This window comes from Emys orbicularis, chromosome 5 (genome assembly GCF_028017835.1).
Source record: "Emys orbicularis isolate rEmyOrb1 chromosome 5, rEmyOrb1.hap1, whole genome shotgun sequence".
Taxonomy (NCBI): Eukaryota; Metazoa; Chordata; order Testudines; family Emydidae; genus Emys; species Emys orbicularis.
Genome location: NC_088687.1, coordinates 98,157,414 through 98,176,605, shown reverse-complemented (window position 1 = coordinate 98,176,605; position 19,192 = coordinate 98,157,414). Strand labels below are relative to the sequence as shown.

General features: G+C 41.4%; 1 protein-coding gene and 1 non-coding gene across 2 annotated transcripts in view; one reads left to right on the top strand and one right to left on the bottom strand.

The window, feature by feature from the left end:
- The window catches only part of KCTD8 (potassium channel tetramerization domain containing 8), a 168,018-nt gene that overhangs the window by 134,630 nt on the left and 14,196 nt on the right, over window positions 1-19,192 (bottom strand). The gene's annotated exons all lie outside the window — the stretch shown is intronic.
- On the top strand, window positions 2,020-2,139 carry LOC135879790 (U5 spliceosomal RNA). Its single transcript, XR_010561465.1, has one exon. It is a non-coding gene; the product is annotated as a U5 spliceosomal RNA (small nuclear RNA).

The window sequence follows — 19,192 nt, the reverse complement described above, 5'->3', positions numbered from 1 at the left end:
AGCAATCATTTTAGCAGTGTGGTACAGGCAAGAAAAGAGTGCGGTATCTTTTTGATAAGCCACCTAATTTAGAGTCAGTCATCTAAAAATATAAATTCATTTTATCAAGTAGTCTTGGGTCAAATGTAAATTTAATTCTAATCTGCCCAGTTGAAAGCATGATTTTGATGTTGATGTCTTTGAAGGGTGCCTTTCAAATATCTGCATCCTTCAGTATTTTATGTTCTACTTTCTGCTTGAACAAACAAGATAGGATCTCAATTTCTATAGGTAAACCTAAAACCAAGGTGATTCAGATTCAGACTGGCAAAATAAATGAACAGATGAAATATTTGAATCTTCACTCGAAACAGGAGAGATAGCTAGGTGGGACTGGGAAACAGCTAACCTAACTACCTTTTTTTTTTTTTGTTTTTTGTTTTTTAAAAGAATATTCCAGAAAATGTAGACCAATCAAAGCTTTCCATATCAGAATATTCTAACTGGCTAGGGACAAACATAAGGAAGTGCACTAGTGGTGGCCAATTATTTATCATGGTAAATCAAGCTCTAAGTTAAAAACTTTCAAGGAAGTGATAATGAGGAGGGACAGTGGTGAAGAACTAATACAGAGTCAATTTTTCAAAGAACCTAAGTGATTTAGCAGCCTAAGTCATATCATGAAATGAATATCAATGGGACTTAGGAGCCTAAACCACTTACCCATTTTTGAAAATTTTACCCTTAAATCCACAAGAAAGTAGAGAAGAGTTCAGGCCAGATCTACACTGGAGACATATATCAGCATAACTACGTCGCTCAGAGGTGTGAAAAATCCACGCCCGAGCGATGTCGTTATACTGACCTACCCCCCCCCCACCCGTGCAGATAGCACTATGTCTATGGGAGAGTTTCTCCCGTCGACATAGCTACCATCTCTCGGAATGGTGGGTTAACTACACCAGCCTAGTAGTGTCTTCACTAAAGCACTACAGCTGTGCAGGTGCACTAGGGATGTAAACGTTTAACCAGTTAACCAATAAGCTTGATGCTTATCAGTTTCTATTAACAATAAAACCCCACCTGGGGTCCCAGCTGCTGCCCAGCATGCCCAGGGTCCCGACAGCCCCACCTAAAACGTGGGGTTCTGTAGCACCCCCTGCACTCCTAGTTCCCTGTTTAAACGTGTAACTGATAGAATTTTAATCGGTTACACGGTTATTGTTTTTACATGTTATTTACATCCCTAAGGTGCACCAGTGCAGCTGTGCCGCTGTCGTGCTGTACGTGAAGACGTGCCCCAAATTGGATAAAGCCTTTGACTTCAAGTGTGGCATATCTGCAACTTACATTGCAAATCCCGCAAAGTGCTGTATACCTTACTATCATCACCCTTTTAAACTCATTGACGAACCACACACTGATGGACAACTTTCGAAGATTTCAAAGCTTTGTTTCCATATTAAAATTTCTGTATGAACACAGGCAGTGTGCAAATAGACATTCCATAAGTAAAAACAGACAAAGCTTCAAAAGCTGTTATAACATGGGAAAGTACAAAGTCTTAAAGTTCATCCCACTGGTCATCAGCACCTAACATGACTATTGCCGTGCATGAGAAGAGAAAAAGGAAATTAAATAGACATGAATCTGAGGTTAGTTCTGAGGGTACAGAGAAGCAGTTATCACAGAATTGTTTCAGAAAGTGATAGGCACAAAAAAGAGAAAGTGGGGAGAAGGGGGGAAATGTTCCTTAAGAAAAGAGTCTAAGACTTTTAGAAACCAAAGTTATAAGCAAAGAAACCCTAGAATTTAGTACACTCATCAATATCCTTTAAACATTATTCCTTCCCTGTTATAAGTGATTGTGTTTGTCTAACATGAAAAAATATTCATAATTACAGGTTAAGGAACATTCTAGTAAAACCGCAAAGCCTGAAGCTTTCAGGGGTTGGAAATCCATTCTATAGATCATTAGCTGTCATACTATATAAAATTAACAAAAAGATGTTAGCTGTGGTTTAATGGACAGAACTTAGTCCACTCTGGTTTCTCTTCAACTCGTATAAATCTTTCGCCTTTTACTAAAGATTTCCAAAGAGAGAATACTATGACGTTGAATGTACTAATTTATAGAGTTTCAATGTTTATAACTTTGGTTTCTAAGAGTTTTATTGAGAGAACTCCAAATATTTTAATGCATTTTTTGACATTGGTATTAATAAAGTACAGTTCAAATCAGAGATCAGAATGTAGTCTTTTTTTTTTTCCAAGTTAACAGCTTCATTATGCAGATTTCAAAATAGAATTCTGTTCTTCTACTGCATGTTTCATGGTAACTGGCCATAAATCAGTGTAATTTTCTGTGTAATAAAATCATCTTGATGCACTTTGAACAGTCTTCCCTGCTATCTAATGTAGTGTATTTAAAAAGATTCTGGGCAAAATTCAGCATTAGCAGAAGTGGGTGCAAATCTCATTCATGACAATAGGACTATCATTTACACCAGCACACAATTAGGTCCTTCATGTTTTAAACAAGTGCGAGAGTTGCTGTACATATCCCATCTTCAGAAACATCCATGTAGTCATTCATGGGCCATATAATTTAAAGCCTGACAAGGTTATTTTATAATGGTAATTATACAACTAATAACCCAAGATGAAGGGTTTAGAATAAACAATAACATGCTTTTTCTAGGTTGGAGAGAGTACGGTAGGTGGGACGGGAAAATGCTTCATGGAACTGGTGGGTACCATTTACTTGACCACAGCTGACAGCATCTGCCCTTTGGCTGTTAAGATAATGTACCAAAGTTGGACTCATTACTAAATGTGCCAACCCTCCAGGATTGCCCTGGAGTCTCCAGGATTTAAAAATTAATCTTTCATTAAAGATTATGTCATGTGATGAAACCTCTAGGAATACGTCCAACCTAAATTTGCAACCTTAGTCCCCAGGTAACCCAAATAATCGAAAGTGCACTCTTCCATCCCCTGGCAAGAAGACTGTCTAGCCCTCTTGACGGATGCTTTACTAAGGTTGTTGGTATATTTAGGAATATAGAAAATAGCAAACTGGATCAGACCAGTGGTCCAACTAGTCTGGTGCCCTGTGTGTGATGGTACAACGGAAGATGTGAAAAGTCCTATGGTAGACAATTATGGAATAACCTGCACGTAGATGTAGTTTCCTCCTGACCTCAAAGAATTAGTTCGGTTGACTTTTGTAATGTGTTGATATCTCTTGCTCCCCAATCACTATCTTTTAGGATATGCCTGAATTTCCAATGTGGGAAATGGGGGTGGGTGGAAAAGCTTTTAGGCCCTTTTTATACCTCAAAGAAGCAAAAAAAGGGGAGAAGAGGATACAAGCCCAGTTTATTTTCCATGGCATGTCAGCCTTAAGAATAGACTACAATGGCATTCATGAAGAGGTCATTGCACATTATACATTGTTTTGCCATACCTGTGTAAGTCAAGACTTCCATAAAACCCTATCCTTCAAATAGTTACAGGCTTACTGATGCCAAAGGCACTATTTGTGTGCTTGAAGTTAAAACATGTGTGCAAGTCTTTGCAGGACAGTGGCATTAGCTCCTATGTGCACTGTAGGCTATACAGGCTGGCAAAAAAAAGTAGTGCCACTGCAGAGTTGTGAGGGCTTGATCCCACACCATTAAAGTTAATGTGAATGTTTCTATTGACTTGAATAGAACCACCGTGAAGTCCTAAAACTGGGATTTTCAAAGGACCTTAAGGGAGCTTGGTGCTTATCTCCCTTAGATTGAAATTTTCAAAAGGAGTCCAAAAATTTGTAATATCAACGTTAGTTGTAAGCTTTGTGTCACACTACATATGCTAAAGTTTTTTTTATTTTTTAATAACTGTATTATTCATATAGGAGAGAAGAATAATTTAAGAATCTAGATTTTAAACAATCTGCAACAAGAAAATAAGTAGTTATTGTTCCTCATTATGTCAAATGTTATTCCAGCCGTGGGGCTCTATTGAGTAGAGACTGCCAATTATACCAAACTATGAGTGAGTTTTATTCTGTAATCAAGTGAGAACTAAGAAAGCAAGACCATTTCCATGTGACTCAGGTCAGGATTTTGACTCTATTGTCCACAAACGTAACATACAGCTGAATAGATCAACTCTTGGTATCACCTAGTCGTTTTCATTGTTTTCAAAGATATCTGTTTCATGTGGACATATGGCTCTTTTAAACTGACTCCCACTTTGTTTTAATAGGAATTTCCCTATGCACATTTCCATGTAGTATTTCATAGCTTTGACTTCACAATTCAACATTTCCTATGCTGCTATAGTAACACTTTTACAATACATGCTTTTTGTAATCTCAGATGCTAAGTAACATTCAGTCTTTATGGTCATCTTAATACAGCTCAAGGAGACCCACTGAAGAGAATTTTGCATTGTTCACATTTGATTCATACACAGTTGAAGAAAGGCTTCGGTTTTACCCAAAAGAAATGTGGATAGCTTTTCACTCACCAAATGAAAGCAGTGTCAGAGTTCGGGGGAAATAAGTGTCTAAGCTGGAAAGTTTAGGCAGGAATTGAACTGTCACATTAAAGCAACTCAAAATTGATAAAACCAAACATCAAAAGTGAAAAAAACAGGGCTGCCTGACACATATTTGTAAAATGTGTAAAGTAGGACAAGCAGGATGATTCTAGGCTTGAATAATATTAGTTTGCTATACTTGCTATTAGGAAAAGATGAAAAAAGTGATCATATACTCATGGGGGGAAAAAAGACATCCAAAAGGAATTATTCAAAATTATAAAAAGCTCTGATAGAATGAAATTACCAAAAATCTCCACACTGTGATGTTGAGTGCTTGAAAATACAGGTTTCACATCCTAAGAGTAAGGATATTTAAACTACAAGAGCAAATTTGAGCAGCACTCTTTCTCCATTAAACAGGTAAAATAGTCAGATGAGATGGCCAAAGCATACTGTATTAAATCAGTTAGGACACAGCTAGCCAAGATTATGGAGAGAGAATTAAAATCTACACAATGATGAAGAGGGGAGAGGATGTTGAGGTAAGTGTGGAAGAAATATGTTTCTTGGCCCAAGTATAGGGTTGCCAAATTTGGTTGAACCTATTCCTGGAGATTTCATCACATGGCATAATCTTTATTAAAGATTCATCTTTAATTCCTGGAGACTTCGGGACAATCCTGGAGGCTTGGCAATCCTACCCAAGTGGCTGTTTTTTCCTTTTTCTCATACTTTTTACTTCAGGACAAGGGTGATGTCATGGTGCGAGTCTGCTATAGACTACCAGACCAGGGGGATGAGGCTTTCTTCTGGCAACTAGCAGAAGTTACTAGATCGCAGGCCCTGGTTCTCATGGGAGACTTTAATCACCCTGATATCTGCTGGGAGAGCAATAGAGCGGTGCACAGACAATCCAGGAAGTTTTTGGAAAGTGTAGGGGACAATTTCCTGGTGCAAGTGCTGGAGGAACCAACTAGGGGCAGAGCTCTTCTTGACCTGCTGCTCACAAACCAGGAAGAATTAGTAGGGGAAGCAAAAGTGGATGGGAACCTGGGCAGTGACCATGAGATGGTCGAGTTCAGGATCTTGACACAAGGAAGAAAGGAGAGCAGCAGAATACGGACCCTAGACTTTAGAAAAGCAGACTTTGACTCCCTCAGGGAACTGATGGGCAGGATCCCCTGGGAGAATAACATGAGGGGGAAAGGAGTCCAGGAGAGCTGGCTGTATTTTAAATAATCCTTATTGAGGTTGCAGGAACAAACTATCCTGATGTGTAGCAAGAATAGTAAATATGGCAGGCAACCAGCTTGGCTTAACAGTGAAATCCTTGCTGATCTTAAACACAAAAAAGAAGCTTACAAGAAGTGGAAGACTGGACAAAATGACCAGGGAGGAGTATAAAAATATTCCTCAGGCATGCAGGAGTGAAATCAGGAAGGCCAAATCACACTTGGAGTTGCAGCTAGAAAGAGATGTTAAGAGTAACAAGAAGGGTTTCTTCAGGTATGTTAGCAACAAGAAGAAAGTCAAGGAAAGTGTGGGCCCCTTACTGAATGAGGGAGGCAACCTAGTGACAGAGGATGTGGAAAAAGCTAACGTACTCAATGCTTTTTTTGCCTCTGTCTTCACGAACAAGGTCAGCTCCCAGACTGTTGCACTGGGCAGCAGAGTATGGGGAGGAGGTGACCAGCCCTCTGTGGAGAAAGAAATGGTTCGGGACTATTTAGAAAAACTGGACGAGCACAAGTCCATGGGGCCAGATGTGCTGCATCCGAGGGTGCTAAAGGAGCTGGCGGATGTAATTGCAGAGCCATTGGCCATTATCTTTGAAAACTCCTGGCAATCGGGGGAGGTCCCGGATGACTGGAAAAAGGCTAATGTAGTGCCCATCTTTAAAAAAGGGAAGGAGGAGGATCCGGGGAACTACAAGCCAGTCAGCATCACCTCAGTCCCTGGAAAAAATCATGGAGCAGGTCCTCAAGGAATCAATTCTGAAGCACTTAGAGGAGAGGAAAGTGATCAGGAACAGTCCGCATGGATTCACCAAGGGCAAGTCATGCCTGACTAACCTAATTGCTTTCTATGAGGAGATAACTGGGTCTGTGTATGAGGGGAAAGCAGCGGATGTGTTATTCCTTGACTTTAGCAAAGCTTTTGATACGGTCTCCCACAGTATTCTTGCCACCAAGTTAAAGTAGTATGGGCTGGATGAATGGACTATAAGGTGGATAGAAAGCTGGCTAGATCATCGAGCTCAATGGGTAGTGATCAATGGCTCCATGTCTAGTTGGCAGCCGGTTTCAAGCGGAGTCCCCCAAAGGTTGGTCCTGGGGCCGGTTTTGTTCAATATCTTCATCAATGATCTGGAGGATGACGTGGACTGCACTCTCAGCAAGTTTGCAGATGACACTAAACTGGGAGGAGTGGTAGATACGCTGGAGGGTAGGGATAGGATACAGAGGGATCTAGACAAATTAGAGGATTGGGCCAAAAGAATCGTGATGAGGTTCAACAAGGACAAGTGCAGAGTCCTGCACTTAGGACGGAAGAATACCATTCACTGTTGCAGACTAGGGATCGAATGGCTAGGCAGCAGTTCTGCAGAAAAGGATCTAGGGGTTACAGTGGACGAGAAGCTGGATACGAGTCAACAGTGTGCCCTTGTTGCCAAGAAGGCTAATGGCATTGTGGGCTGTGTAAGTAGGGGCACTGCCAGCAGATCAAGGGACATGATCATTCCCCTCTATTCGACATTGGTGAGGCCTCATCTTGAGTACTGTGTCCAGTTTTGGGCCCCACACTAGAAGGAGGATGTGGAATAATTGAAAAGAGTCCAGCGGAGGGCAACAAAAATGATTAGGGGGCTGGAGCACATGACTTATGAGGAGAGGCTGAGAGAACTAGGATTGTTTAGTCTGCAGAAGAGAAAAATGAGGGGGGGATTTGATAGCTGCTTTCAACTACCTGAAAGGGGGTTCCAAAGAGGATGGATCTAGACTGTTCTCAGTGGTACCAGATGACAGAACAAGGAGTAATGGTCTCAAGTTGCAGTGGGGAAGGTTTAGGTTGGATATTAGGAAAAACTTTTTTACTAGGAGGCTGGTGAAGCACTGGAATGGGTTACCTAGGGAGGTGGTGGAATCTCCTTCCTTAGAGGTTTTTAAGGCCCGGCTTGACAAAGCCCTGGCTGGGATGATTTAGTTGGTGTTGGTCCTGCTTTGAGCAGGGGGTTGGACTAGATGACCTCCTGAGGTCCCTTCCAACCCTGATATTCTATGAATCTATGAGCTTTGGATCAGGCCTTTAGTATGCATGTGCTGTTCCCAGATTCAACCAGGATACTATAAAACAAGTAGTAAATAATATGAATTGATCATGTGGGTTCAGAAAGAAGCTGTCCTCTCCCTTTTCCTTAACCCTAGTATATCATTACTGTTTCTTTTACATTTAGCTGCATGATTGGAGCTTTACAGTTAAGCAGCTGGCAGTGGCTGCTATCACATAAATGATACTGTCTGTTGCAATGTGGCAGTTCCCATGTTCCTATCTATTGAGTTAATTTCAGAGTTTGAAGGCTCCTTCACAATAAATAGCTGAAGCTTATCCAAAACTCTATGGTTAAGAAATTGAGCCAGAAGTCTTGCATGACCTTCTCTTGAAGTTTCTTTATTTTAATAACATTTCTGTTTCAGTGCTAGCTGTAAGTAGGAAAAGCAGCAAAGCATAACAATTAAAAGTTAACTTTTTAAACTTTAGGAAATATTCAAATCAGAGTTTTAAATAAGGTTTAGTCCTGTTATTTTTATCTGAAACAGTTTACTCTTTCTTCACTGGGAAGTGAAGTGTTTTCAAAAGACAAATGCTCAGTAAAACCACTTACACACATAAGTAACTTGTAAATCCATTAACTAGCTCAAAAGCAGTAATTTTTATAGGGTTACAAGGTGCAACATTTAATACGTTTCACTTACTGAGTTATAAACAAATACTACTTGGCACTTTGCAGTAACATTATGGCAATTCCATTGGAAAGGTAACTTTGTGGTTGATCACTTTTATCAGCACTGTACTTGCACAGTAATTCCACTGTTGTTGACCAATTAAATTACCGTAAGTGAATTACAGAATGAGATCTAATCACTGCTAAAAAACAGTGGGAACGTCAGTAAAAATGCCATAATTTCTCTATTGTTAAACCTTCAAAATTAACAGGTGACGTTTCTAGCCAAGAGTGAAGCTAGTAAGTATTGGCTATTCACTAGAGCCAACTTTTCCAAAAATAGCACCCTCAACATGGACTCCTAAATCAACACTTAGTGCCTACTATTCAAAAGTGCTGAGCACTTGAAAGTTCCCACTGAACTCCACTTAGCCTTTTGAAAATTGTCCACTTTTGGGGGACCTAAGTATAGATATAGAAGCCTAACTTTACATTCTTATTTATTAAGATATTGGCTTTGGGTCATAAAGAACAGTAAGAACTATTTGTTAGTAGTTTTGTCACTAAAAAAAACCCTAGTTTTTTTTAAAATACATTAAAAAGAGCAAAATGATGGCAAATCCTGTCAAACTGCAGAAGATTTTAGACTTTTGCAATAAGAGAAATCAAGCAGTTTTACACAGGTCTTGCAAACCACTCTATGCATTTTAACCACAATAAAGATTAGTTTATCCATAGCTGCATATCATCCACAGTACTAACAATTGCAGAGTTACTACTTTTCACTCACGTCTGAAAGTACTCCAAATCATTTAATTTACAAAATGAGTTTTCCAGGTTACCATATGCCAAGAGCAAGACATCTTCAGATTTTCTACTCTACTCCATATCTTGTAGCTGGATTTAAGTTCATTTTAGATCTTTAATAGCAGGATCTGGGATGTAGGAACAGTGTGTCATTCAGTTTATTCAGCTGGGGGGAGATGTTTAAACCTCTTTCCTTACCTACAAGCAAGAACTTTTATCTTCCTGCTTTCCAGTTTAAAAAGTGAATAAACTGAAGTACTGAATTAATTTTTTTAAAAATCCAAGGAACTATTCCTATTTTATATTTTTTAAATGTTCATGAAATTATACTGCTCATGAAAAATGCCAGTTTACCAACCCTTGGGATTTAAGACCCTAATCCTGGAAAGACGTTTGCATATGTTTGATTTTGTGCACTGAAGTCAGTAGTACTCTTCATTATGCATATGGTTAAGAATGCATGGAAGTCTTTGGAGTATGGGATCTAAGTTATCTGCTTATATTCATAGAAACTGTTTAGATTCACGAACAATTTAATCTTTCCCATACATCCCTACCAATAACCATCAATCCTGACACAAATGGACTACCTATAAAAGGTCAATCCTTGGCCTCTCTCCTTAAATTAGCAAATGGTACCAAATACAGTTCTGGCAGTGATCAGCAGTTTCACTATTTCTTCTGTAAGATGTTGCATTCACCAAAGCAGGAAAACAATAAAGTTGATTCTAAAAAAATGGTGCACCAGGAATGTACTCTCATAGATTTAGTAGGTTTTATTTATCATATTTATGGCAATAGCATTTTATTAATATGCTACCTGAATGTTATCTGGGTCTGCTTTATAGTGGATTTATAGCCAGGATTCAGCCTAGCTTCCACTAATTGGAGGGGGGAAATTGAACTCACACAATTAAATGTGGTCACATTATAAGTTGTGTTACCAGAGTGCCTAGGACCCTTAATAGTGAGTGGACCAAGGCACCACCACACAAGGTGCTGTACAGACACAGACAACAAACACAGTTTGTTAAGGCCCTTGGGGAAGGGAACAAGGGTAAGACAAGAGACAAGTGGATACAAACCAACTGATGGTGGAGTACAAGGAAACAACACATTATTGGTTAGCATGATAGGCAGTGATCTCAGCGCACCAGCAGCCTAACCATTATCAAGGTTTTTGTAGGTATCACAGAAAAGAAGATTTTTGAGGAACATAATGAGTTTGTTTTGCAGATGTGTATGGAGACCTCCAACCAACTGTGAGGGGCAGCATGAGAGAAAGCATGAAGGTCCTTGTTTGAAACTTTAAAAAGCAGGTGATGTAGGCTGCTGTGATGGGCTGATGGGAGACCCGAGTCAACAGCTTGATTGTGAATGATGGATAGGGTGCGGACAGGCAATGAAAGGCCTTGAAAGTGAAAACAAGCATCTTACGTTTGATGTGATAGAGAAGGGTGACCCTAGTGGTTGGTTGCAAAGATTATCAAAGCAACAGGGTAGGGAAATGATCTTTGCAACAGCAACATGAATGGATACGGATGTTGCTGCAATTGAGACATGTGATGAGAGCCTGGGTGAGATTTTTAGCTATGTAGATGACTGTAGCGGGGTGGTTCCCCGCTCCTGCCCTGAAGGGCTTAAAATAGCCAGGGAGAGGGCTGTGGCAGGTAAAAGCAGCTAAGCTGATTGGGGAAGTAGCCACAGTTGGGCTATGCCCCAATCAGGCCCAGCTGGTCCCTATAAAAGGCTGTGAGCCAGAGGCCCAGAAGAAGTCTCTCTCTGCATTCAGAGAGAGAAGGCTGCAGAAGCTAGAGACAGGGTACCTGAGTGGAGCAGGGCTGGGAAAAGGCAGAGGCGCTGGGGAACTCCAGCCTGGAAAGCCCAGGCTGCAGCCTAGCATTGGGCTAAAAGGAACAGGGGGTTGCAGAGGGCAGCCCAGGGGTAGGCCAAGGCAGCATGTCCAAACCCAACCTTGCCAGTGATGAGTAGGCTGATACTGCAGTCTGCCCCAGGCCATGGGGCTAGACGATGACTGGCAGTAGCCTTATACTGAGGTGAGGGGGGAATAGTGGGTGGGGGTTCCCCAGGGAGGGGAGACCCTAACACTGAAGGGTTACTGCTAGGGGGCAGCACCCCAGGTACAAGGGCACCGGGGTCCAGGGAGGGACACGGGGGCCAGAGGATAGGCGGATCACCGGCCTGCAGAGGGCACTCCAGAGCTGGAACGAGCTAATTCCCAGAGTCACCAGCAGGAGGCGCCGCAGGGGTGAGTCCGCTTGTCTACAACGACGCAAAAAAAAGGTACCTTAGAGATGTTTTGCAGAGCGAATTGACAAGATTTAGACATGGCCTGGATGTGAGTACCTAGAGAGACATCAGAGTAACAGATGACACCCTGGGGTGAGTAACAGGCAGGATGGTGGTATTGTCTATAGTGATTAAGAAAGAAGTAGCAGGGAGCCCTGCAGGGTGGGGAGGGGAAGATTCAGAGGTCGGTATTAGCCCTGTCGAGCTTAAACTGAAGAGTAGAAGGAGTGATTAGAGAGGTAGTAGAAGAACCAGGAGAGGACAGGGTCACAGAAGCAGAGGGAGGACAAGATTTCAAGAAGAGCATGGTAGTTGGTGTGGTAGGCAGCAGACAGGTCGCTGAGAATGAAGAAGGAGTAGTGGTTCTGAGCTTTGGCCAGGAAGAGGTCACTGGAGATTTTGGCAAGAGCAATTTCAGATTGGAGAGGGACTACAATGGAACTAGAGGAGAGGAACTCCAGAAAAGGACTGTAAACAGCAAATGTGATAAACTTAGAGATGAAAGGAAAAAGAGATTTGGGGCCAACAGTGGGGTTTTTTAAGATGGAAGAGACTAAAGTATACTTGTATTGTGAAGAGAACGAGCCAGAGGAGAGTAGGAGGTTAAGGAGAAGGGTAAGGGAGGGGATGAACGTGGGCCCAAGGGAGATCAAGAGATGGGAGGGGGTCACTAGGTGAAATGGAGGAGTTAAAGGAGGAAAGCTGATGAGAAATAGCTGCATCTTTGATAGGGGAGATGAGAATTGCAGGGAAGAGAAGCCAAGCTGAGGGGATGAGACAGGTCATGTACTTTGTCAGTTTTCTCTTGGAAGAGATAGGTAAGATCCTACATGGAGGAAGCAACAGAGGCAGGAGACGGCGATGGTTAGAGGAATGAGTCAAAGACAGTTGGGATTGCAGGTGTGAGAATCAATGAAGTTGGAGCCAGAGTTGTTTAGCGAGGAAGATGGCAGAACTGAAGAAGCAGCGAGTGAATTTGGAGTAGAAGAATCACCACCACTCAAAATTGTCTAATTAATAATTATCCCCAAGAAACCTCAGATAAACTCTGAAACATTATGTGACCAAACACAAACACATTACATCTTTAGTCTATTTTAGTTCTGCCTGATGAATTTCTGCACAAAATCTGAGCAAATGGCAACCACAAACACTATGCTATTTTCAGAGACCAAATTTAGTAATAGCAAAAATGTTGCATCTTTATGTCTCACTTGCTTCTAAACGTTGTTTAAATGTATAAATAAAATCTCAACTTTTCTTGCACTCTCACTTTTAAACATACTCAAATTAACTCCCTCACTGTGCCATTGGTCACTACTTTAATATATGAACTCACTCATGATTAAGTCCTGCAAGCGCAGTCTGGAATCTGAAAATGAAGGTGAGTTCTTTCGGATTTACATACCACCCAAAACAGAGATTCTGCAATCAGATTTAGTTAATAATTCTGTTGACGAAGCATGCCCCAGAAGACACTCCAGTTATTTCTCCCAGGGCAATTGAACTGGGAAAGCACAGCTAAGTATTTGCACTTCTGTCTACCTGATTGCACAAATGCTCAGATGAAGAGCGGTACTCAAAAATGCCCTCTCCAAACCAAATTTTGCGGCTTCCCTTGTCAATGTATCAGAGATGTTCAGAAAGGTTTCTTGTTAATTAAAAGAAGACTTTCTACATGCATCTGATTGGCTCAATTTAGAATAATTCTATATAAGAATGGGCACATAGGGGAATGCTTAAAACTCTCTAGTTAAAATATGTTTCAGAGGGGTAGCAGTGTAGATCCACTGATGAAGTGGGTTATAGTCCACAAAAGCTTATGCCTAAATAAATTTGTTAGTCTCTAAGGTGCTACAAGGACTCCTTGTTCTAGTTAAAATATGTTTCAACATTAGTACTAGGTTCACAACACTTTTACTCCTGCAATCACAACACTCTGCTTTATCTTACTGCAAGTTCTCTGACACAGTGTCACAGAATTAAGAGGCAGAGAGACACAGCAGGTAGAAACAGCAAAAGAACATAAACTGCTCAGAATGGGAAAAGAGAAGAGACATGCCAACACCTCCTCCCAATTTTTGTTTTCCATATTTACAGGAATAATAGGTTTTTGTTAAAGAAAATTTAGTATTGGACTTGTTTTTATTGAAAAACATCCTAGCTACAGATTTGGACTGTTTAGATACCAGATATCTCTACTGGTCCAAAAACCACAGAAAAATAATCTGTTTTTTCCATACTCTTTTCCCCATTTAATATACAAAACTACAGCACGAAGTTTATAGACTAGAAAAAAGGAAACAATATTCATTCAAGTTTTCACACTCTTAATTTGTTACATGTACACAGGATTGAAGCCATGTATAAACATAAATAGTGATCAGATTCAGAAAGACAGAAGTGGTGTGACTATCTTGTAGGTTAATTTTCTCTTGGTAGTCACTGAAGTCCAGAATTTGAAAACCACAGAAATATATAGATATATATATATATAAAATATAACTTGCACACAAAAGTCTGGTGTGTGCAAAATTTACTTTTACAATCTGGCTTTCCAGGCAGCTAGGTTATTGTTTCTACTGCTGTTGACACTACCATTGTTTTTTTATGAGCTAAAAAGCAATCCTGAGAAGCATGATTAGGCTTCTCTTCCCTTTGTGCCCATTCTTGTCTCTTTCCATAGACTTAGAACTAGGGTTGCCAACACTCCGGATTGGCTGGGAGTCTACCAGAATTGGCCTCAATCTCCTGGTGACTATTAAAAGTAATCCGGGAGATTTTAATAAGGCAAACGTCCGGTCGGCAACGCAGCAGGGCTAAGGCAGGCTCCCTACCTGCCCTGGCTCCGTGCGGCTCCTGAAACTGGCCAGCATGTCCTGGTTCCATACGCTGCCCCTGCGCCCCGTCCCGAACGCCGACTCCGCAGCTCCCATTGGCCGGGAAGCACCCCTGAGCTGGACTTGCCAGCCGCTTCCAGGAGTCACCCAAGGTAAGCGCCGCCCAGCCAGAGCCAACACCCCTCACCCCCTCCCGCATCCCAACCCCCTGCCCCTGAGCCCTCCCCCACCCAAACTCCATCCCAGAGCCTGCACCCCAACCCCCTGCCCCAGCCCTGATCCCCCTCCTGCACCCCAACCCTCTGCCCCAGCCCGGTGAAAGTGAATGAGGGTGGGGGAGAGTGAGCAACAGAAGGGGGGGAAATGGAGTGAGCGGGGGGGGGGGCGGCTCAGAGAAGGGGCGGGGAAGGGGCATGTCCTCGGGGAAGAGGCAGGGCAAGGGTGTTCGGGTTTGTGCGATTAGAAAGTTGGCAATGCTACTTAGAACATAGATTTTTATCGATCATCTCCCCTCCCCCCTCAGAATCACAACTTCTAGCTTGTGATTCAACTTACTTTGCCAGTATCAAGATAACTAAAGCTGCTTGTGTTTCAGGAAAAAAGGAAAAGTGTCAGAACGCAGCTGTTTACTAAGAAACAGAATATGCAGAGTAGAACAGTGGTGCAGTAATCAGCATTTCCCCCCAATATTGATTAAAAATAGTGTCAAAATCGGCACTTTCCCTGCATGCATTTTACTGTCCTACAAGGTGCTTTTAAAATAGCAGTTTTTGTTCTCTGACCCTGTTCTCTCTTTTCATTGATTTGGTCTGCAAAAAGTCAATTGGTAGTTGCCACTATAATTGTAGTATCTGTTTCATTCTTTGAAAATCACTGAATGTATATAAATTAGTAGACCCAACAAGAGTAAACTTATTCAAACTACTTAATTTAAATATTTATTTTTAATAGGAGAGGTGAGCATGCAGAAACTCAGTTCATCTCAAGCAGTTTTCAGAAAGTTACCAGGAAAGATAACAAGGTTGTCAAAACCACAAATGCAAAACAGGGCTTTAATTTCAGTTTTAGATATTTTAAAACAGAATATAAATGGTGCCAGGAAAGATTAGGGAAAGTTCTTTTCCCACCTGAAAATGAACCTAAGACCAATGGGAACTATGTAACTCCTTTGGCTAGCAAGACAGCCTGTAAAGTGCAATCTTGAAACAGTAATTTAATTATCATAGAGTTCAATTTTATCATTATCACATCTGTGGACCCATCGCCCATGAGAAGAGAGGTTGCTATACAAGTGTTCATAATTTTGATAGACTGTTGCATAAGGAAGAGCAACCAAAAACGTTTCATTCTAAATTCAATATTATAATGTCACCCTGATAACAACAAGGCTGCATTGTGCTTCTCTTTCTAACTTCACTGAACCTTAATAACACTCTCTCCACACTTCACTGTAATTTACAAACTTTTTTTTTTAATCCTAGGAATAGTCTTCTACAAAGGACAAGCTATTACCCCACGTATTTTGGGGACTATGCCTAGTTATCTGAACTGGTTTTAAATAAGGAAGTTAACAGGGTTTAAATACAGTTTACCTGTCTACTATGGACAATGAGCCAAATTCTGCACTGATTTACACCCCATACATTCCCATTGACTCGAATGTGGTTGCATGGGGTGAAAGTCAAAGAATTTTAAAAATAACATCCTCCTAGTTTAGACTTTAAAGTTAATCTAATAATAGACCATTTATTTTACGGTGCTAGCTGACACTGTAAAAATAAATACAATCCATTCTTATACTAACTTTCAATTCTAAACTAGGAGGATGTATTTTTAATCTGTGTCACTTGAACTTGTTTAGAATTATGTTTAAACCATGTTAACAGTATTGGCTTTGAGTATGTTTTGATTTGTTTTTAAACCTTGATCACTCTCTTTTGTAAAGTAATGCATTCCCAAAATGAAAGTTCCATTTAATGACTGTAGTTACACTGGTGTAAAACTAATGTAAGTGGGGACTAAGACATTTCATTGCATGCCAAATCTCTGCATGTGAAAAACAACATTAAACCACAAAAGACTACATAAATAGAATGTTAGGACTGACACACATGCAAAGACACACATTCTGAGATGAAGCTGCCAAAATACTTAAAACTAGTCCTTAGTGTGCAAGTCACTGCAATACACATGGGTCCTGTCAGAGGCTCCCACAACACTAAGGAATACTAAGTACTTGGAATATTATGCTACTACTCTAACACTGTAAAGTGATACCTCAATACAGTAAACATTTTATTTGACCCATATATGCTAAATCTATAAGGGGGTAGGAGGGAAGGAATATTCCAGTTCTTCAATTCCATAATTTTTATCTTTTAAATTTTACATTACAGTGTATATGAAAAAAGAAAATATTTTAAAAGCAGGTAGACCTCAGCACATTCAGAGAAGGGCCACTTTAACTGATGTTCACTTGAATGAAATTTGTTACACTCATTCCAAGAATGGTCAGCACGTTGTACTCACGTGCTCTAGATAACTAGAATTTTCCAATGAGCTCACCACTGTAGTATCAGAGTTCCTTATAAGCTCTAAAAGTAAACACGTTAAATATCTTTATGTTTTATTATTTGTATTCCAATAATGCCCAAAGGTCTGAAACAGCACTGGCTGTACATTGCACTAAACACTGTGCAAACAAGCAGTTTTTCTAAATGAGCAAAAAAGATGAGTTATTCAAGTGAGTTTGCTCAGTCAAGTCAAGTAAAAAAAAAAAAAAAACCCTTAGCTCCTGCGTACACAGATGGACATTATTTCGACCATTTGAGCTGGTCATTTTATAGTTTCCTAGGCACATTTGTACGGTCTTGCACCCCTTTTCTGCAGGGGAAGGAAGAACAGATACTTTCCTCCCCTTCTTCCTCCCCTCCCCCCCCCCCAGGTGGGCAAGGAGTGGGTGGAGAGGTGTGGGTTACTGGGCAGAGCTTTGACAGAAGTGTGAGGAGGATCTTGGTAAGGATCAGTAGCAGATGATTCCTTCCCCTCTGGAGTAAGGGGGAAAATTAGGGAAGAAACCATGACTATTAGTTGCCTGGGTTTCTCCTGGGATGGTGCAGGTAAGTGCTGCCCCTTATTCAGGGGGATGCAAGTTTCAGTCTTGCCTTTGCGCAAGAAGAAAGCCGCACTGGGTTCCTGGTTCCTCAAGGAAGTTCTGAGAAGTATAGGGAGGTCACCCACCAGCCAGTGCACCCCCACACGGATAAGCATGGTGTAGCAGTCTCCAACTGGCACCACCTGTCAATAGCCTCTCTGAGCCTAGGGTGGCTTACCTCTTCTCACAATTCAGCCCTCCAATGAGGCCATTTACAGTCCTGCCTCTTCCAGGCTAATAAGTCCAATAAAACAAGTCTAATGATCTAATCCCAGGCTTTCAGTCCCACCCTGGGCTCAAAAGTCTGTGTCTCCCTTTGTATCCAGGGGCCTTTACATCCCCTTCCTTGGGGTCAGAAAAAGAACCCAGGCCATCCCTCTACTCTGTGTTCCAATCCAAGGACCCTATATTCAGCAGCTAAGGTCTGCTTCCTCAGATTCACTGCTGAGTCCCTGGTCCACTTTCTGCCTTCATCTGCCTCCAGGCCCCTTTCAGAGAGCAACTTTACAATGCTTTCTCCCTGAGGGTATCAGCACTTTGTGCCACTTTCTGCCAGTTTGAGAGTGACGCAAAGTCCTCCCTCAGCCCTGCTCTGTGCTTCAAACTTAGGTTGACATAACTATAGTGGTCAAGGGTGTGAAAAATTCACACACACCCAAGCACCGCAGTTAAGTCAACCTAACCCCCAGAGTAGGTGCAGATTGAAAGAATTCTTACATCAACCTAGCTACCACTGCTAGGGAAGGGGGTGCATTACCTACATTGATAGGGAAGGGGGTGCATTACCTACATTGATAGGAAAACCTCCTTTGTCACTGCAGGAAGCATCTATGCTACATTATTAGCTGGAATGTAGACATGGCCTCAGACTCCTTGACAGCAGCCCATTCTGCTTGGTCTGCAGGCTTTTATCCCAGCTCTTGATAGTCCACCAATTAGCTGTAGTCCCCTTAGTAACTGGCAGGGTGGGGTTTATACACCCCATCACAGGAAGGGATTTATATGCTTCCCTAAGGCTACGTATACTCTACCGCCTATGTTGGCAAAACTTATGTCGCACAGGGATGTGAATATTCCACCCCCCTGAGCAACATAAGTTACACCGACATAAGTGCTAGTGTGCACAGCGCTATGTTGGCGGGAGAGCTTATGCTGCTCACAGGCATCGGGTTTTTTTTATGCCAACTGGAGAGCTCTCTCCCATCGGCACAGAGCATCTTCACCACACCTGCTAGTCTATGGGAGAATAGCCAGTAACGGCCCAGTCTTCCTTTGAAGTGAATAAAAGCTGAGGGTACTGAACACAATACTAGAGGTATTGAGTATTTCACAGGATCAGCTCCAAAGCCATCAACACAGAGAGAGCAAACAGAGTTTTACTCTGAATGGGCACACTCAGATATTATGAATAGCAGAGAAGGCAATTAATAAGCTATATTTATGGATGATCTATACTGATCTGTGAACTACAGATTTAGCCAAAAGAAAACAATCCACAAGAGAGATGTCACAAATTAAAACCACAGAGCGGATACAAATGGGAAATGAGGAATGATGAAGCAATGTGATATCAAGCAAGATCAGAAACTTTAGAAACAGCAGAAGTGAAACAAGTACACAGCC